The 22,477-nt window shown below is 37.0% G+C and overlaps 1 pseudogene; it reads right to left on the bottom strand.

Annotated features, from left to right (window-relative positions):
• Positions 1 to 6,813: 6,813 nt before the first annotated feature.
• LOC109109604 overlaps positions 6,814 to 22,477 on the bottom strand; it is a 31,078-nt pseudogene continuing 15,414 nt past the window's right edge.

Raw genomic sequence — 22,477 nt, 5'->3', positions numbered from 1 at the left:
ACAATAATTAGGAAAACAGTGTGTCAATGATGCAAAATGACGGTTAAAGGCAGTTAAACATTGAATTAAGTGATGTTTAAATCAGTTTAAATAGTATCTGTGCAATCATTTGCAATCAAGTCAACAATATCGCTGTAAATGAAGTGTCCCCAACTAAGCAAGCCAGAGGCGACAGCGGCAAGAAACCAAAACTCCATCGGTGACAGAATGGAGAAAATACCTTGGGAGAAACCAGGCTCAGTTCTCCTCTCTCTCCTCTTCAATCTTCCCTTGACTGGGATTTATGAAGGTATTTTTTGCGCAGGTTCTGGCGTATGCATGGTTTTATAGCCTGGTTTCTCCCAAGGTTTTTTCTCCATTCTGTCACCGATGGAGTTTTGGTTCTTTGCCGCTGTTGCTTCTGGTTTGCTTAGTTGGGGACACTTCATTTGCAGTGATATCGTTTACTTGATTGCAAAGATACTATTTAAACTGAACTGAGCTGGATGATGACATCACTTAATTCAATGATGAACTGCCTTTAACTGAAAAATGAGTGTTTACTATTGTCATTTTGCATTATTGACACCTTATTATTTACATAATTAATGTTGTTCAGTTGCTTTGACACAATCTGTATTTCTAGCTTTTGAGCATACATACACTTTTAGGATGAAATCTACAGAGAGTTTAATAAATGAGATCCCTGGTTGGAATGAGAACTAGAGTTGAGTGTCATCAGCATAGCAATGATAGGAAAAGCCATGCTTCTGAATGACAGATCCTAAAGATGGCATGTGTATGGAGAAGAGAAGTGGTCCAAGCACTGAGCCTTGAGGAACCCCAGTAACAAGAAGTTGTGACTCACCTTTTCAAGACACCCTGAAGGACCTACCCTACTAGAGAGGTTAGACTTGAACCACTGGAGTGCGGTTCCTGAGATGCCCATCTTCATGTGGGTGGACAGGAGGATCTGGTGGTAAACTGTGTCAAAAGCAGCAGACAGATCCAGCAAGATGAGTACTGAAGATTTGGAAGCTGCTCTTGCCAGTCTCAAGGCTACAGTAACTGAGAGCAGTACAGTCTCAGTTGAGTGGCCACTTTTGAAGCCAGATTGGTTGCTGTCCATGAGGTTGTTCTGTGCAAGAAACATAGAGAGTTGGTTGAACACAACTCACTCAAGTGTCTTTGCAATGAACGGAAGAAGAGATACCAGTTTGTAGTTTTCTAAAATTGCTGGATTTAGAGAGTGGTTTTTAAGCAGTGGGGTTACTCGATCCTGCTTGAATGCTGTGGAAAATGTACCAGAGTGAAAAGAGAGATTGTTAATGTGAGTGAGCGCAGAATAACTCAAGAAGAAATTGCCTGAAGGAGGTGAGTGGGGATGGGATCAAGCGGACAGGTAGTAGGATGATTGGAAAGAATAAGTTTAGAAACTTCTGCCTCCCAGAGTGGAGAGAAGGAGGAGAGAGAATGAGTATTTGTGGTTATGAAGTTTTTGTCAGTTTGTGGTATGGAGAATTGGTCGCTGATTATTCTTGTTTTATTTATAAAGAATATTGCAAAGTCATCAGCAGTATGAGTTGATGAATACATAACATTTTGTTATAGCAACAGACAGTCTCATGGTAACAGAGGCAGCTATTTCACTCTTCATTGCCCCTTTATATGCCAGATGTCATTAAAATAATCTTAACCCCCAAAGTCCATAGAGGAACAGATAATATTCATCTGACAAGGTATAACCATGTACAACATGTTGTAAATACACACACACACACATATATATTTATATCCTTTGCAATTCCAGCCTTTTACTTCAAGATGCTGCTAAAAGGCTGTAGACACTTCAGCAATTCTAAAATGTCAATTGCTCATTAAAATCATTCCTGTGAAAGTCATTAATATGGCTTCTGAGTGGCCTTTTATCTTGAAAGCAAATGCATTCTTCTATAATCACACTTCACTGCATAAATCCTATAGTGCACACACAGGTGCACTCCACAATCAGTTGATAATCCATAACAGGAAACAAAAACAAAAAGTCAGTGAATATGTCAAATGTACTCTGTATATTCATTATTTTTATTATTAAAATTTATTTGAAAAGGGACCATGTACAATTTTAACATAAATGTTTCCATTTTACTGCATTGTACCGAATTTAGGCAATGGCTAGTTTTCATCCGTGGTCCCTTAGCAGGTAATCATAATCACAGATAAACATAAGAACAAAACAACAAACACATACAATACAGTAATACTTATACACATCCCATCAGAGCCAAAAAAGAACAGTAAAAATAACGTTCAGTTTAGCCATAACTGCATCAGTGTTTACAGATTTGAGTTAATTTTAAATGAGATTTTAGTTTTAATTTAAACGTCAATAGATGTGCACATCCTTATGTCTTCTGGTAGAGTGTTCCAGTGAATAATAGCTTTCACTGAGAAAGATGATAACCCAAAGGCAGAATGTCAAAAAGGAACAACACAATCACTAGTAGATGATGCTCTTGTAGACCTCACAGAGACTGTTGAGCGAAAATGCACAAAAACATGAAGTGTGGAAGGGGCCAAACCATTTAAAATTTTATATACTATACACAAATTTCAGAGAAGTCTAAAATTATCAAAGCTCAAAAAAATGTATTTCTCCAAAACCCTACAGTGGTGATAATGGTTAGGCTTTTTGTTTAGAGTTTTTAAGGTCTGTTTATAAAGAGATTTTAAAGGTTTAATAACAGTTTCTCCTGACAGATGAGAAAAGATTGTAGCATGCATAAAAGTCTTGGCTACACCAGTGGGTAGTTATATTTTATAGTCCTCATCGATTTCTTTACGTGTTTTTTTTTTAAACTAAGATTTGGATCCAGCGTTAAACCAAGATAATTAAACTCAGTAACAATTTCTATCTTTTAACCATTTATAAAAATATCTGCACTGGAAGAAAACATGTTCATTTTAGAAAAATACATCCCTTTTGTTTGTTCAAGGACACGATTGCTCTACCCATGTGTAATACTTTCCATAGCAACATTAACAATTAACTTTTCGGCTGCTAACTCTGCTGTTCTCGCATGTGTAAAAATAACAGTATCTTCAGCATACATTTGCACTTGTATCCCTTTGCAATACTGTAGAAGATTGTTAATGTATAAACTAAATAATAAAGGGCCTAGTATTGATCCTTGGGGTACACCCGTTGTACAGTTTAAGTTATTGGAGTGAACCCCTTTAATTTTTACACATTGCTGTCTATTTGATAAATATGAGGAGATCCATGCTAAAGCTCCAGTTGAAAATTGGAACTTAGATAATTTAGAGAGAAGAACGTTGTGATTAACCGTGTCGAAGGCTTTACACAAATCTAAAAATATGGCACCAACTGTTCCACCTTTGTCAAGTTTAGATTTTATTTGTTTTGTTAAATGTAAAGTAGCTGTTTCAGTAGAATGATTTACTCTGAAACCAAATTGCATAGTGTAATCCAACCTTAGCTGTATTAAGATAAGATGCCAGTTGTTCAAGAACTACCTTTTCTGCAACCTTTGAGATTACTGGTAATATGCTGATTGGTCTATAGTTGCTTACCTCAAAATGATCCCCAGATTTAAAAATAGGATTCATTCTATTCATGTTGCAAATGGTTTTTAAAAACATTCATAGCATTCACAATAAAGGTTTAAATTTAAGGACTTTGTGTCATGCGGTGTAACCATGAAGTAAAAGGTAATAGCACATTTTCCTCACATCTTGAATACATGATTGTGAACTGAATTGTTTATTTCTGTCACAGCTTTATCACCTGGGAGGTGTAGGTGCCACTCCAAACACCAAAGTACACAAGAAAAGAGTTTTTTAAATATTAATAGTATAAACACTGAAGCCACTTGGTTATGATGCTAAAATTTAGGCCTATATATTTCTCTATAATAAATAAAAATAAAACATATACCAACCTACTTTTCAAGGTTTTAATTTCCAAAATGTTATTCTTTCATCAGACTTTTTTTTTCTTCTTCATTGTGATTTCAGACAATTGTATTGACATTTCTGACCTATTTTGATAAGTATTAAAATAAATTATAATTCAGATATTAAAATCATATTCATCATAGTCTATTCAAGTCACACTGATATTTTTTAATTCATTAATAAATGCTGACAAAAGTGTTATGTCATTAACTGACAGGCTAAATTAAATAACAAAATCACAATCTGAATTTCTTGAGTTTTATACAGTATGTTGAGCCCATAGTTAGTTAACTAGGTAAAGACAGAAATAACACAGAAGGAGAAAACTGTTTATCCAGAACTTTTATATAACCATCAGTCTGTTAATGATTTGTTTACCTGTAACAGAAAAAAAATATTTAAAGAAGTCTAAGACCCCTCCACCTAGACTCGTCACCTTAATGATGTTTCTGACTATACTAAAGGAGACAGATACTCAAAATAACAACCTTTAAGCTCCCTATTGCTTTGGTTACATTGAGATGTGGTTAACAATAACATATGGCCTTTTCACTTCCATAGTATAAACTCTTGACCTTTTGGCAACCTTGTATTAAGCAGAACAATGGCACACTGATGTCATCTGTGTGGCACTTTATGAGATGCCATTTAAAGCTGAAAACATGAGATCTGACTCATCTGAGTATAAACAACATTTATCCTACAGAGTAAACTTTTTTTCTAGTATTTTTCTTTCAAAAGTTGTTAAAGTAAAATAATAAATCAAACATTCTATGTAAAGTTATGCATTTTGCGAACTGAATAATTGAATAATTATAAAATAACAATCTTAGTCAATAATGGATGCATCTGAATAACACCAGGCATAAATATATTTAAATGGATGTCATATTGATTCAGATTGAGTTTTATAAATGCATTCAATGCATGCAAAATTAGCCAGATTATTTTGATAATAATGAAGATACTAAATGTTCATTAAATAAAATAATTAGCTTTACACTTCAAAACACAAATATCCTACATAATATCACAATAAAGCAAGCAAACAAACAAGAAAGGAAGAATTTTAAATGTATAGAATGCAAAGCAAGCCACAAAGTTTTAACTGCTAATCCATGTTTGCATTATGAATTTACCTTTACTCCGGGGTGTTTTTGACCTATTGGTACACTCCATTCTGTAATTTGCCATTCACTCAGGATTCCATTTTCCATAATCCTTTGCCTGGACTCATCAACACTCATTACCAGTTCATAGCTGCCTCATATTAGTAGGACTATAAGAATAGCGCACACACACTCTGTCTTCGCTTTTCCGAGTTTCCTAGATTTTTGTTTTGTTTTGATCCTTGGACTGTTACCTTGTTTTGATTTATTTCTGCCTTCCCTGACCTTTGCCTGTCTTGTGGATTACTCTTTTGCCTGTGCCTCGAATGTTATTGCTTGTTGGTGTTTGACCCTGCCTGTTCTGACTATGCTCTATGAAATAAAGCCTTGCTTTTGGATCCCCAACTCCGTCGTCACGACTCCCTTCGTTACACCATGAACTTGATTTCTTTCAGAAAAGTTTATAAGTTTGACCCTCAAATCTCTGTTTCACCTTCTTTCATAGTAGTTTATCAGAACTTGTAGGAACTGATGGTTAAAGAAACAATTTCAGTCAATATTAAATAAAATGTTTAAATTAGCAATCTTTTGTATGTCTCATATTAACCTATAATTTGTCCTTTAAATGTAGCAATGGGTCAACATTAAATGTAGCAATGCTGCAAACAGAGACGGATGAAACATCAAAGATACATTTTTGATGAGAGTTTCATCTAATCACTCTCATGTTGTTTCTAACCTATAAAAGTTTTTTTTTCCCCATTAAATACAAAATGAAATGTCAAGGAGAATGACAGCCTCAAAGTGCAGTCACATTTACTGTTGCTATGGAAAATTTGTTGCGAATTGTTCCCCACATAGATTTCATTCATTGTACTGACCAACAGAAACCTTCTTGTTTTGAAAGTGGCTTCAGTGTTTCGCTGCTCCATGGATTGCTACACTATCGACACTATAGACAACTGTCTATTGACCATTTCTGCCCACACAATTGAGTTTCATTATGTGGAAAAGAGCTGCAATGAATGTGAATGGTGACTTAGATATCAGTCTCTAACATTCTGCCTACCCTGCTCTTTCGTCTTGCACAGAAGAAACTAAGATATAGATTTATAGATCATATAAGTTTGAAACATGAGGATGATGACAGAACTTTAATTTTGGGTAGAACTGTTGTCTTGTTTTAAAAACACCTGCAGAATGTTATACAGCAAAGGTGAGAGGAATTTGGCAGTTATCTAAGTTTGTATGTGTGGCTTTTTTTTCAGTGGGCCCAAACATAATTACAGATCTCTAGCGGGCAGACAAATCAAGCATAATTTTCTTGTCTTTGCACTCCTTGTAATATTACAACAATTATGGCAGAATTATATCATTCTGAAGTGCATAGTAAGTTTCTCAGATGCAATTTGCATTAAAAATGATGTAAATCAAGATTTTGTGAATAAATACAGAAAATATTCAGATACTGAAACACTGACACCAATGTCTTCAAACTGAGGATGAAGACTATAGTGTACTGCATGCTGATGGGGAATGGCTCAAGCTGCTCCTTGCTTGCTCTGTGAAGACTCCCTCAGGAACTGGAGCTATTGTAGCCAAAGCAAAAAGAGTTTTTTCACAAGGTGCTGCAAAGAGCAGTAACAGGTTTAGTGTCATTCAGTATGCAAACAGACACACACTTTTAGATGTGAATCAAGATAAATGCTGAAACTAGTATTTTTAAAAGAGTCTAAGAAACGTGGGGTGAATACCAATGTATTTTTAATTTCAGAAATTATACAAAAATATATCTGTTTATTGTTATTGTATAGACACAGGTCCACACAAACCTGTAAATAATCATATTGACAGCAGAACATGTACCCTCGTGAAATAATTCAATGATAATTTGAATTGTACATATAATCTATCCCTACATATACTGTTCCCAGATATATTATCCATTGATTTTTTGTATAACACACACACACACACACACACACACACACACACACACACACACACACACACACACACACACACACGCACGCACACACAGACATTACAAAATGTTTATAAAAAGTTGCATATAAAACATCTCAAAAGAAAAAAAAAAAAAGATTTCAGGGTAGGATTCCTTCATTCATTGTCTTGTCAGTACAATAATTATTTCAAGCATAGTGAAAAGCAGGATTATTTTGGAAGCATGGGAGTGGAAAAAAACAAAATGCCCTTGGGGAGCAGACCTTTGTGTCTACACAAATCATGTTACATGCTGTGTAATTGCTGCTTTTTGCATAACCCCTTTGACATACTCAAGAAAATAACAGGGATGATTAGATGTTGACAGAAGAAAACAAAAATTTACACACATTTCAACGAAGCTGAAAAGACTGAAAACTGAAACTGAAAACTTTATAACTGTGATTAGTCTCTTATCTGGTACGATGGTCTAACAAATTCTACAGCAGAGTAATGAACAAAATAAATGCAATATAAAAGTATACACTTTTGTTTTTCTTATGACAGTGATGTCCTTTGTTCTGAACATATAGGCAGAAAGTGTTTGAGCGCTGAAACAAGCAAACCTTCATTTCATATCTTTGCTTATTCAGATCAACAAAAACTAATACAAACTATGTGATATAGAAACAGCATATCTGTAAATTTATCAATTATTAAACCTTATTCTACAGTGCAATTCAAACTTTACTGCATACAGTACCCAGGTTCACTGGAAAAACGTGCCTGTGGCAACATTTCAGCCAGATTATATTATGTTGCTTCTTGCACTCAAGCATGCATGAAGCACTGCTAACATTTAATCCTCCTCCAAACAGGTAGATGTGAATCTTGCAGTGTTTCATTACACTGGTTGTTGTACAAATTGTCACAGTTTATAAATGAAACATTTGTGGCGCTAAATGTGAATGCTCTATCACATCTGACATCCAATACCACTCACAATAAAATGTTAAAATCATGAGATAAAGACATATTTGCCATTTCATTTAAGTCTTTGAGCTCTTTTGCTGTGACTTGTGTTTCAGCAGCACTCCTGCGGAAGTGCTCTGCATCACATTTGCAGTACTGTACCAGGTAAGTTTACTATATCAGATGGAGCATAACATATGGAGCTGGTCACATGATGCAAACACGACGTACATTATTACAAATTTAGATCAAATTAGTTTACAAATCTCGGTTCTGAGGTCATAACATAATATTGTGCAAGGTACTGCACAAAAAAATAAGTCTTTATTAAAAAATAATCTGCTATAATTTGCTCATAATTTGTGTAAAAAATAATAAAAGTTGTTAGTGTTTTACCTCCACTAGTGTTAATTTCAGCTGGAAACTGTTGTAAATATTATGTATAGGTACATTTTTGGAGTTTTGCAAAAATGCAGGTAGAGGCACGTTTTTTTTTTAATGAGCCTAGATTGCAAAGAGATAATCAACAGGACACTTTCTTTTTGGTCTATGACTTGTTAGATTAATTTAACACACAAATGTGGGATTTTGATTTAGTTTGATATTTGAGTTTTGATTCAATCCCAATCACACTGAGAGAAAAGAAGCTATTTTGATCCTTGATAATGCAAAAATGTTATTTTTTGCAAAAGAATGAGCTTTGCTGTGCATGTAGTATAGCAGTAGAGTTGAATGAGTTGCTTTCAGACTATTTAAATGCTTCTAGAGAGGGATACATAAGAATGACTGTTTGCCTTGTCTTATTCATCAGATTAATGGACATATGGACCCAATTAGTCCAAATAGGAAGGTGACAATATGACATATTCTGACTGTTGTTCCGAGCAATTAGAGCCAAACACAATCTGTGTCATGGATGTCTACTCTTTAAGGTCACTTTACTGGTTACATTGAGGCTTTTCTTTATTCTGCAGTCATTGGTATTTCTAGATCTCCACGTTATGTGAACGCATCAATCATTCTCAGATGAGCATGATTAAAGGATTTTTAATTTTAAATTTTTATTTTTTATGAACGTTTCAAATCTGTATGTTTTTCTCATTTTTTTAACATGTTAGCAGAATATTCACACTGCTCTTTTTCATACAATGAAAGTTAATGATGACTGGGGGTGTCAAACTACAAATATATCAAACAGCACATTAAAAGTATTTCATATTACAAGTCTGACAAATTTCAAGTGTTCTGAAGCCATATGGTAAATTTACGTGAGAAAAACAAAACATTTTAAAAATAATTTAAGACTATCATTATTAACTAATACTTGTGTGTGTGTGTGTGTGTGTGTGTGTGTGTGTGTGTGTGTGTGTGTGTGTGTAAACCTAACTTCAGTCCAGTATTGAAACATTAACACTATAAATGTACTTCTTAAATTTACTTTATAAGAATCCAGATTTCACAGCAAAAAGACAGATGGACAAAGAAAAGAAGGTGGACATTTTTTACAATTATACTAAAAGACCTTGTACTTGCTAAAAAGCACATACTATCAATCGGAGTGCAGAAGATTGTGTTGAACATGTAGAACAGGTTTGTTAGAGATGTTTTGATTATGTTGATAATTTAGAGGCCCTAGTTAAATGTATCAAATAGGCTTTAAAGGCTTAATGATATAATCATTTTGGAGCTTGATAGTTACTGGTTACCATTAACTTTCTTTGAATGGAAAAGAGCAGCATGAACATCCTGCTTAACATCTCTGTTTGTGGTCTATTAATGAAAAAAGTCAAACATGTTTGGAACAACATGAGGGTACAATAACAATGTACATTTTTTAGTGTAATATCCTTTAAGTTTAACAGGTTCTTGTTACTGCATTCAAACTAGGTTTAGGTGATGGATTAAACCACTGGCGAAAAGGTGAGGTTGTTGTGATTGTGCTTTTCAGAATGACAGTGTTTTACTAAGGTGTTCTGTCTAATACATTGTGTTGTCAACATGCCATCCTTGTACATATGTGATAGAGCATTAGAAATATATCTCATCCCTTTAGATTCTGTTTATTTCATACTTTTTAAAAATAATTTTATAATACAAATTTGTAAATGTCAATGCATAATGCACAACAAGCAAAAATTAATAAGCTTTATGTTTTGGTCTGAGAGCACGATTAAGTCAGACAGTGGTGCAATAAATTCACTGAAAGTGCAAGAACTGACATCTTTGATAAATGTCATGAAAACCCATGAGAGGTTAGCAGCCAGTCAGTACAATCTACAGAATCATAAAAGATGAAACTGAAAAGTTATATATATATATATATATATATATATATATATATATATATATATATATATATATATAGAGAGAGAGAGAGAGAGAGAGAGAGAGAGAGAGAGAGAGAGAGTGATTCCCTTCATGTAATACAGGTGATAAATCTATTTAGTGGCACATAAAAATCTGAGGCAAATCATTTTTCAATTCAAAATCATGGTGCAGAAGCCAGTGTGTAATGTACTTCCAGTGCCAAAACACAGTCTGACAAAAAAATCTAAAAAATAGCTCTGGTTCAGAGGCACTTCATATAAGCAGAGAAAAGTGAACAAAAATATCATCCACTTATTCCAAATGTATGTGCAACTTCATAGTGTGCTGCCATCATTTCAAACATTTCTTTCTTAACATAGTTCTTACGTGGGCTTTCAGATATTTGCTACGCTGTTGTGATATTTGGGTGTAGTGAAGTGAGTCTCAGAAGCTTGATTCAGGGACTGCCTTCTTTCTGCCCAGTGAGTTTGTGCTGTAGCGTGTACGTTGCAGGGTGTTCTGAGAGCCCCTGTCCAAAGGAACGTTCTGTGTCTGAGCTGCCGACGTCCCGTTCCTGTGCAGAGATGCCGTCCTTCTTAAGCTTAGATCGGCCTTGCTTTGAATATTGGAAGAACTTTGTGAGCGTTTAATGTCTGATGACCCACGACTCACCTTGCCATTTGCAAATTCATCTCCGAGTCTGCTACGAACTTGGTTAGTGCTATTAGCTTTACCTTCCGAAGTTCTTTTGTGTGTCCCATTGGAGAGAGAAACTCCAGATGGGTTCTTTACCTCTGCGTCACCTCTTTTCACAGATTCAACTTCTCGAGACCTCCGAAGCGAGTCTTTCTTCATGAAACCACCTTTCAGAAAAGCAAAGACACTGTCATGATGTTTTGTCTCCTGTCCCTTTCTCTGTCTCTCCTCCGGATGGTGTCGCTCCTCGCCTGGATCATCCCACCCACTTGGACCACTGGAACTGGATTGGATCCCAGTGCTGGAGCTGTTTCTGGACTGTGATTTGTCCTGTTTTTTTTGATTTTCTGCTGCTCCGTCTGGTCAAAGTTCCATCTTCTCTTGGTCTACTGCTGCTGCTGGGTTGTTGGCCCATTGCTTTCTCTGAGCTACTTCTTTCTTGACCTTTTGGTATTTTGAGAAACTCTGGAGGTCCAAGGCTGCTGTGGCTTGAAGATTTGGCTGTGGATTTTTTCGTATCTTCTTCTTTACTGCTTTCTTTATCGGAAGGTCGAGTCATTAGGGCAACAATGGGGTCTTTGGTGCATCTTGGCCTTCTTCCGGACTCTAAATACTCCACCAGCTCTGCAGGAGCCTGGCCAGGAGCTTGGGCAGGTTTGTGGCGGTCTTTATTTCCAAATGACCATCGCAGTGGGAGCATTTTGGTCTTGGTGGGACTTTTCATGCTTACACTACGCCCTTGGATTCCTCGCACAAAAGGTCTGCTTTCAAACCCACCTAGAGACATTGATATTTACACAATATTTACCACATGGTGGAAAACACAGAAGTGAAGAACTATGATGAATCTCTGTCAAGGAACATCCTTTTTGTATTTACTTTTCTTATTTACAATGACGAGAACAAACTGGATGGGTAGTCTCACCTCTCTCTTCCATTGAGGGTTCATTTTGAAAGACGGGAGACTCTGGGGAGTCTGGGATGGAAGAAGGGCATGTTGTGGAAGACCGTGATACCATGCTTCCTCTTCTTTTACTGTCACCATTCAAACGGATGAGCCAGTGATCTGACATAGAGGAGCTGATGGAACCTGCACAATGAGACAATAAAGACTGTTTAGTGGCTGGTCCATGTTTCTCCTAGACATGTGCTTAAGGCATGCTGCACTCTCTCACTGCCCCTTCATTTTTAATAACTAAAATTCATCATCTGCACATGTTCTGTATTATCGTTTCCATGACGAACAAATCATGCATAGGCAGTGGCATCTTAGCCACCAGTCAAAATAACCTTAAATAAACTCAAAAAACCCTTCATTCAGTTTTTACAGTTCATTCATTTATTTAAAGTATTTTCAAAATCTGGGGAGAGGTAAGTGGAAATTTTCATATTTTGCATACTGCAAATACTGTCAATGTAGCTGTCAAAATCTGGTCCTACACTTTTCTTGCAATGACTGTGGAATATTCACATTACAATATATATGAGGAAAAAAAAAACTACTTCAGCTGATTTCTGCCTAATGTTGATCCACTGTGAAAAAGGTCAGTCAGCCCCCATCTGTAGTGTGGCCACAAAGGTTAATGTACTCACCTCTGACCGAGCTGTTGGCGGACCAGGGTGGGATGACATTTCTTCTCTGGTAGAACAGGATATATGCCCCTCGTGTGCACAGTTCCTCCTCTGGCACAATCTCCACACTGCTGTCGTCATAACTGTACCAGTGGCCGTCCACGGAGTTCCTACAATAGGCTGTTTTACAAAGACATACACTGTAATCTGTGTGTGTGTTTGTGTGTATATATATATACACATACGCATACTGCCTTTATGCTGTTCAAAAGCAAAAGTACCAATCTTAAATTGTAATCCTTTCTAACAATTATTTCTGATAGAAAACTGAAATATTTTCTATTTAAGTAAGTCTTTACGATCACTTTTTGTATCAATTTAACACATCCTGACTGAATAAAAGTATTAATTAAAAAAGAAAGAAAATAAATGCACTGACCCGAAACATTGTATGACATTACAAAATGTTTATATTTTAAATAAATGCTGTTCATTTTACTTTATATTCATCAAAGAATCCTGAAAGATCTATCACATTTTACACACATACATACATATATATATATATATATATATATATATATATATATATATATATATATATATATATATATATATATATATATATATATATATATATATATATTAAGCAGCACAACTGTTTCCAACATTAATAATAAATCAGTGTATTAAAATATTTTCTGAAGGATCATGTGACACTGTAGACTAGAGTAATGGCTGATGACAATTCAGCTTTGCATCACAGGAATAAATTATATTTTAAAGTATATTAAAATAGAAAACAGTTATATCATTTTCTGTATTTTTTCTCAAATAAATGCAGTCTTGATGAGCGTAAAAACTTATTTAAAAACATTAAAATTCTTACTGATCTCAGCTGATATACACTTAGCTATGAATTCACAAAAGGAATTGACATTATTGCAATCAGCTAGACAATTCCTCAAAGCTCGAAGGCCATTATTATAATGCAGCATGTTGCTATATAGATTAGTTATGTCAAACGTAAATAAAAAAACAAGTATCCTCTAAATCGTATACAGTATATAAATAATTTAATTGAGAAAATCCTAATAAATGTTGGTAATGGATAGAAAAAAAGATTCACATTTTGTTACAAAGAAGACAAAAGAGAATTGGTCTGAACCACGGCCAGACGACCAGGGGATCTGCAAATCTTTTTGCTTATATGTTTTTCCCAATGGTTATCCACATTTGTGGATCCTGTTAGTAACGAGACCTTACTCAGTCCTATTCCTAATGGGAATTACAAATTACAAATAAATAATTGGGCACAACTTAATAATAATAATAATGCAACTAAGCAACTAAGCATTCATCTATTTTTGTTAAATCTTCTTTTCTTTTCTTTATTCCTATATACCTGCTTATATGATTCACTAGGATTTGTGGTGACATTTCATTCATATCCCCCCAACCACCATTTCATTATTAAAGAATTTTCATATATAAGAATTTGCCTATAATGCTTGCATTTAATTATAACAAATAAACTAGTGAAAGTGTAATTAGTTCATTAGTTTTATGTCACTGAATGAAACTCAAAATCACCTATAGTGTACGAAGCATAAAAAAGGCATGTATAACAATTAAAAAATGTAAAAAATAAAAAATAAAAAGCATTTTAAATGGACAAATAACCCCTTGCTTCTTACTATCAGAGATCCCAGCACACTCACCTGTGTAATGGCCTCCATGCATGCCTCCGTGGTGGTTACAGACTGCATACAGGTCATAAAGGAAGTCAGTATCTCCATGTTTCCAAGTTGCAGGCCACGGGGCCAGATTCTTCATGCTCTGACTGCGTTTCACCACATGGGGAGTCATATCCAGACCGCTTATCGGAAAGCGAATGAGGGTAGAGAGCTTGTTTCGCCGTTTGCCCACCTGCCGAAAACGCTTGAGGTGCAGGATGAGGATGTCAGGCAGGGTCCATAAGCTCATCTTCACCATCCCCTGCTGCATCTGCTTACAGTGGGGGCACTTCCACGCTTCATCTGGCGCCAGCTGCAAGGGGAATAAAAACATTTGCTATAAACAGTCCAGAACTCATTTGTGATGTATGTCACAGACAACAAATTAATGTAGTTAGTCAGATGCCCCCCCACCCCGCCATGTGAGATTCAAAATCACAGGCAAATAAATAACATTTTCTTTCTTGAGTTTGTTAAATGCAGGTTACTCCATGGTCAACTAAACCAAGTCATTATCTGAACCTGTTTTGTCTCAGTGTGGTGCAGTAAAACATTTATGTCTCTGGAATACACCGCTGCGACAAACTGGATTGCAGCGAACATGCAGAGAGGAAAGGACAACAGCATCTGAATATTTGCAGGACCTCTGCAGACTATCAGTAAATAGTTATTTATATCTTCAAAATATGTACAGACAATTGCATGATTTAATTGCTGCTGGAAGCCATATGCCACATGCACTGCACACTATGTTAAAAGCATTTTTCCCATAACTGAAGATGTGTTGCCTCAGTAATGACATGACACTGTTAGAGGATCAATAATAATTTGTGGAGCCAATCATGATGAGGTAACCCTTAGGGGTTCATGGGTAAGATTTATCAAGTGGTACTTGTCAAGAACAGGCAGTATATAGAGAAGAATGAATTCAGAGTGACCTTTCAAAGAGAGTGAGAGGATGCGGGACGTGAGAGACAAAAATGGTAGGCGGGAGACCAGCTCTATTTGCTCCTCAATAGGGTTTTTAAATCAACTTGAATAATCTTGAATATGGAATAGCAATCGGTCCTGCTAATCGAAATGTCTAACGCCTTGACTTGCATGCGTAGATTCCACAGAGAACATTGTGACTGCATTAGTTCCCACTTGTGTCAAAAAGGAACAGTTTTTACCCACCAGAGTTTATTTTTGACCTATAAGAGTGCATATAAAAAACACAGCATTGTGTTCATTTTGGTGAAATACTTAACTGCTACATAAAATTTAATCAAACCAAACGCTCCTGACATCCTAACATAATTGATTTAGATACTGAAAATCCGAACAACATAAATGCTCTGCTAGAATACAGATTTATATAATTGGTCGGCTCTTATGTTAGATTGTAGAGCTCTCTACATCGTAAGAGATTTCAGTGTAATCACTGTTTCAAGTATTTTTTTGGTTTCTTAATGTTCAGTCCATGTTTTAGGGCTGATTTTAGTTTTTTGCGTTTCATCAAAAACCCACTTCGTACTTAAACATTCGCCTCTGAGACAACAAACACAGATGACAGCAACAGGCCACTTCAGTGTCTGCAGAGGCACTAAACTCATAACCAGACAGACCTAGAATAGAACATTATGAAATATATCAAATGTTAGGTAACAAATAAATAAGAGGAACTCATTTTCTGGCATTTTTCAGCTCTGGTTGACAATTCAGACATTAAGTTACCCTCATGTCTTTCTAACTTCTGCTATTGATGTGGAACCCAAACATTATTTTTGAAGAAATGTTACACAAATCGAATGGAATCAACAGTGCAATTACAGTTACATTTACTTTATGTTTTCATTTTAATCATTTAGCAGACACTTTTAACCCAAAGAGACCAAGAAATGAGGACAAAAGAAGCAATCAAAAACAACAAAAGAGCAATAATATGTCTCGGTTAGCCCAACACAGTACATGTAGCAAGGTATTTTTTAATATTTATAATTAATAAAAAGAAATCTAGTAGAAAAGGGACCTCTAGTATTAGAGGGTATTTTTTTTATAATAAATAAAAAAACAATTAGATTAAATAGAAAAAGAAGAAGAAGAAATCTAGTGTTAGAGGCTCTCTCTCTCTCTCTCTTTTAAAGAAAACAGGTAGTTAGAAATCGATAGAGAGTGCAAGTGTTAAAGGGTCAAGTTTTTTTTTTTGAATAGAGAGTGCAAGTGTCAGAGGGTCAAGTTTTGTTTGGTTGGGTTTTTTTTAATAAAAAGGAAAACATAGATAAAATAGAATTAAAATAGAGAGTGCTAGAGTTAACAAATCAAATGCTGTTCTTTTGAATTTTGTTCATCAAAGAATCCTGAAAAAATCAGTTTTTAACATATTTGATAATTCGTATTTTCACCAACAAAAATGGTTTTAAGTCAGTTATTTTTTGCAGTATATATTTTGCTGTAGTGTGTCAGACATGAAGAACCAGAAAAAACTGAGACAGACTAAATCCAGAAGAAAAACGTGCCAATGCCCTCCAAGATGCTTGAAGAAGCCTTCCTGAAAAGCGGCAATACTGTGAAAGGTTTTAAGCACTAATAATGCAAATGTAAAAGTGTAAAAATGCTGTAAAGTGAGGATGCATTCTAAAATAATGCCATAAATAGATTTTATTTATCAATTAACTTCTATTAACTAAATCAAATCAACATCTGGTGTAACCTCCCTTAGCATTTAAAACAGCTTTTGTCCTTATGCATAGTTTTTCATCTTGATATATCTATAGCCAGTTACTTTATCTTTCAAAATTGCAAGTCTAAAATTAGCTTTTTACACATTCACATTCATATTTATCCAATCTTAAAATGAAACAAGTAAGAAAACAGTATAAAAGAGAGAAAGTGTGACTGGAGGAGAGAGTACCTGCTCCTCTTTGGTGTAGAGCTGAAAACACTCATCCAGCGTGCAGCTGTGCTGCTGTACATGTCTCTGCTGCTGCATTCTCACACTCTCTGCATCCTCAATAACTTCCTCTTGAATGTTACCAAAGAGACTGAAACAGACATGAATTACACATAAAAATTAAATTTTAAACCATATTACTGAGAAGATTCTTACTAATACTGGGAACTTGACTCTTGTGGAGGTTTTAAATTAAATGAATGGTCTGCCTTTAAATAAAAAACATTTTATGAAGCTGCATGTATCTTACCATTCTTTGATTCTGTTCTCCCATTCAATCACAAGCTTCACATGCAGAGGTCCACCAGGACCGCATAATTTCAGGGCCCTGTGAGAGAAAGACATGATTCAGATTGTGAGTGCGGTATTCAGACACTAGGGGGCAGACTATAATCAGTTTTGTGAAGTTCATAGTCAATTCCGTCTAAGTCAGTACTGTACTTAATTTGGTACACTGACTCTATCATGCTGTTCTATTTTGCCATTTTTTAAATATAAACACACACACACACATATAAGAACTGAATTTACACTACTGTTCAAATGTCTGGGGTCAGTAAGGATTTTTTTTAAGGATGTAATAATTTTATTTAGCACATTAAACTGATGAGACCTTTGTTATAAAAGATTTTTATTTCAAACAATTGCTGTTCTTTTGAACTTTCTATCAATTAAGATACCTGAAAAAAAGTTTCATGACTTCCACACTAATATTAAAGGGATACTCCACCCCAAAATGAAAAATTTGTCATTAATCACTTACCCCCATGTCGTTTCAAACCCATAAAAGCTCAGTTCATCTTTGGAACACAATTTAAGATATTTTGGATGAAAACCTGGAGGCTTAAGACTGTCCCATAGACTGCCAAATAAATAACAGTGTCAAGGTCCAGAAAAAGTATGAAAGTCGTCGTCAGGAATACTCCATCTGTCATCAGACGTGCAATCTGGGGTTATATGAAGCGACGGGAACACTTTTTGTGAGCGAAGAAAACAAAAGTAAAGACTTTATTCAATAATTCCTTTGTCAACGGTCTCCTCTGTGTCTCTTCATATCACCATATGCTGTTTATTCTCTTCTGTGTCATCTGCGCCACAAGGATGCGCTGTTTGTACATGTATTTAGCTTTGATTTGAAATAAAACAGTGCATCCTTGTGGCGCGGAGGACACAGAAGAGCATATTTTTGTTTTCTTTGCTTACAAAAAGTGTTCCTGTCGCTTCATATAACCCAGATTGCACGTCTGATGACAGATGGAGTATTCCGACAACAACTTTTATACCTTTTATGGACCTTGACACTGTTATTTATTTGGCAGTCTATAAGACAGTCTCAAGCCTCCAGGTTTTCATCCAAAATATCTTAAATTGTTTTCTGAAGACGAACTGAGCTTTTACGGGTTTGGAACGACATGGGGGTAAGTGATTAATGACAAAAATTTTCATTTTGGGGTGGAGTAACCCTTTAAGCAACATATTTTTTATTCTAATTTAATTCAAGGTTTTTTTTTGGCCATTGATTGTGCAGTAAAGGAGGGAGGGTAAGCAAACAACTGAGACAGGAGGTATGACATGCAACTGGGTCATGACTAGACTCAACTATCACAAACGTCACACCATTACGATACGGCTCTAATGTAATATAATTTTCTAGAACATGTACTTTCATTCGTTTCATCATTACAAAAGACAAAAGTATGAGGAAAAAATAGAGGGATAGAGAAAAGGCTAAAAAAGGGTCAGAACTATGGCCAGTTACTTTATCTTTCAAAATTGCAAGTTTAAAATTAGCTTTTTATTACTCATGCTAATTACCACTTGGATTCATCTGCAGGTCTCACTATCATTACAGGTTCTCAGACTGAGAAAATAAATCAATCAAATATGGCCTATGGACACAAATGACAATAATCACCAGGCTAAACCACAACAAAGAGGAAAAAACACACAGCGTTCAAGCCCTCACTGTTCACCCTGTGCAATTCTGCAAACAATCGATCAAATATGACTGAGGGAAAAGCTGCGGCAAAAAGGAGTGCAGGGTAATTTGAAGATGTGACTGGAGCATGGCTGAGTTTTTCTGAGAGCTAGGCTAAATCCAGATTAATTCTGACACGCAGTCCGTCTGCGTTAATTGCGATTGTTTCTGAGAGGATTTAAATGCAGGGAACAATAATTCAGAGGCGTGAGGGGAATTCACTTGAATTCATCAGCTCTGGTCTATTGAGAAGAAAGCTCTGACACACACACGCAAGGGTTTTCTTATCTTGCACCGAACAACTTATCTTGTCTTTTACTGAACAATTTACCTTATCTCAACCTCAACTTTGGGGAGCCAAAACACACACACACACACACACACACACACACACACACACACACACACACACACACACACACACACACACACAACTTTGTTTCAGGAGTTTACACTAACTAACTTTGCATGCTTTTTTCTCCATTCTCTAAACTTGTGTTCAAACGAACAATCTATCTGATGATAAATGTTTGTGGCAACCATATGCTTCCTGTCATTACTTGGAAAATGTGGTCTTCTTAACTGAATCTTGCTTGTGAAACCTCTAGATGGATGAATACATCTTCAGCAATTGCTGACAAACTTAATTACTTGCACAGTTAAACACTGTTGGCTTTCAGAACACAAAGAGCAGCGGCTTGCGTCAGAGAACAGCAGGTAACCACATGAGAAATGGAATGTCTCTGCTATCATCTGAACATCATAATTACAAATAAACAACCTATTTATACAGTGACAGACTTGGATGAGAGTGCAAAAATTAAACATTGGTAAGAAGAGGTGATCAGACACCTCGGCAACATTCATTTTTCTCAAATCTGCACAAAAAAAAAAAAAAAAAACACTGCTAGTATCCTGGTATAGTGATGCTATCAGATGGTAATACCATGGTACTGTATATATGAATCATTAGTTAATGTTTACAAATGTTATTAAACTTTCAATTCATACGATCATGCACATTTTAAAAATCTACAAATGATTTTGCAGAAATTATTTTTTAATGTACTTTTGAATGCTAACAAATGTCATTAAACTTCAGTTCACATAAAATTAGCTTAATTAGTAATTTTAAGCACCTCACAAACTATTCATGTTAACATATTATTCATTAACTCATAACTCATTATGAGCAGTCGTCTGAATGGCAAAATGTGTCCAAAATGACCTGAATTCACCCTATTTACATATCTTTACAAATCATTTATTAATTATTTGTTAATGTTTTTTGCAGTACTCAATCTGAAGTGGAAACTATTCATCATCTGTAAATTTTTATACATGTTTACTAATCATTTAGTGGTCTTTATTTGACCTTTAGCTGCTGTAATGACCATTGTGTAAAGGGTAGTTTAGTGCTAAAGACAAAACACTAATTTAATTTGCATGCAAAACACGTTTTATTGCCTTAACACTTATATTATTACTACATCAACAGGAAAAAGAAAATCAGTTTTCCAAGAAAACAAATGTTCATTTATCAAAACAATATAATATAAACATTTTGAATGTATTCCTGTCAGACTGTTCCGTGTCTGTTGTATCTCCTTCCCCCATGTGCTCCATGTTTGCTCCTTATTTGGTCGTCCTGTTCCTGTCCTGATTGTGTTATCATTTGTTCCAGGTGTTCCCTGTTCTGTTCCATTGTTCCCAGGTGTTCCTGCATGACAGAATACCAGACCTAGACAGTAAGCTGCGCCCCTATTCCCTGTGTTTGTTTTTTGGTTTTGATAGTGTTTTGTTTTCCTGTTTTTCCCCATGGCATGGAAACCTCTGCACGCTCCTAAACTGTCTGATCCGCCGTGGCCTCCTGAACTGTCTGCACCGCCGTGACCTCCTGAAGTGCTTTCTCCGCCGAGGCCTCCTGAACTGTCTGCTCCGTCGTGGCCTCCTGAACTGTCTGCACCGCCGTGACCTCATGAACTGTCTGCACCGGCGTGGCCTCCTTAACTGTCTGCTCCGCCGTGGCCTCCTGAACTGCCTGCTCCGCTGTGGCCTCCTGAACTGCCTGCTCCGCTGTGGCCTCCTGAACTGCCTGCTCCGCTGTGGCCTCCTGAACTGTCTGCTCCACCGCGGCCTCCAGAACTGCCTGCTCCACTGTGGCCTCCTGAACTGTCTGCTCCACCCCGCGGCCTCCAGAACTGCCTGCTCCACCGTGGCCTCCAGAACTGCCTGCTCCGCCGTGGCCTCCTGAACTGCCTGCTCCGCCGTGGCCTCCTGAACTGCCTGCTCCGCTGTGGCCTCCTGAAACTGCCTGCTCCGCTGTGGCCCTCCTGAACTGCCTGCTCCGCTGTGGCCTCCTGAACTGTCTGCTCCACCGCGGCCTCCAGAACTGCCTGCTCCACTGTGGCCTCCTGAACTGTCTGCTCCACCGCGGCCTCCAGAACTGCCTGCTCCACCGTGGCCTCCAGAACTGCCTGCTCCGCCGTGACCTCATGAACTGTCTGCACCGGCGTGGCCTCCTTAACTGTCTGCTCCGCCGTGGCCTCCTGAACTGCCTGCTCCGCCATGGCCTCCTGAACTGCCTGCTCCGCCATGGCCTCCTGAACTATCTGCTCCGCCGTGGCCTCCTGAACTGTCTGCTCCACCGCGGCCTCCAGAACTGCCTGCTCCACTGTGGCCTCCTGAACTGTCTGCTCCACCGTGGCCTCCAGAACTGCCTGCTCCGCCGTGGCCTCCTGAACTGCCTGCTCCGCCGTGGCCTCCTGAACTGCCTGCTCCGCTGTGGCCTCCAGAACTGCCTGCTCCACTGTGGCCTCCTGAACTGTCTGTTCCGCCGTGGCCTCCTGAACTGCCTGCTCCACCAGTTTGTTAAGTGGTTGCTTCATTGTGTGCTTGTTAAACCATGGCTGCTCCGCCATGGCCTCCTGAACTGCCTGCTCCGCCATGGCCTCCTGAACTATCTGCTCCGCCGTGGCCTCCTGAACTGCCTGCTCCACCATGGCCTCCTGAACTGCCTGCTCCGCTAGTTTCAGTGTATTTACGTTTCCTGTCCAGTATTGTTCGTATAACCCCAGTGCTATGTGTGCTTTCCTGGTGTTCAGTTCCATGTAAATTGGAATCTCCTACATCTCCTCGTCCAACCTGTCCTCCAACTAATACGCTCGTATAGGTCGTTTGTCCAAATCCCTGAAATACGACCCATCAGAGCGTATACTACAATTGCGCCCGTATCGGCAAAAGGTCGTTTTCATATTAATGTTTTGTACTCTTT

The sequence above is a fragment of the Cyprinus carpio genome, unplaced genomic scaffold (assembly GCF_018340385.1).
Source record: "Cyprinus carpio isolate SPL01 unplaced genomic scaffold, ASM1834038v1 S000006629, whole genome shotgun sequence".
Lineage (NCBI taxonomy): Eukaryota > Metazoa > Chordata > Actinopteri > Cypriniformes > Cyprinidae > Cyprinus > Cyprinus carpio.
Note: the sequence above shows the minus strand (reverse complement) of the source record. Positions and strands in the feature narration are given on the sequence as shown.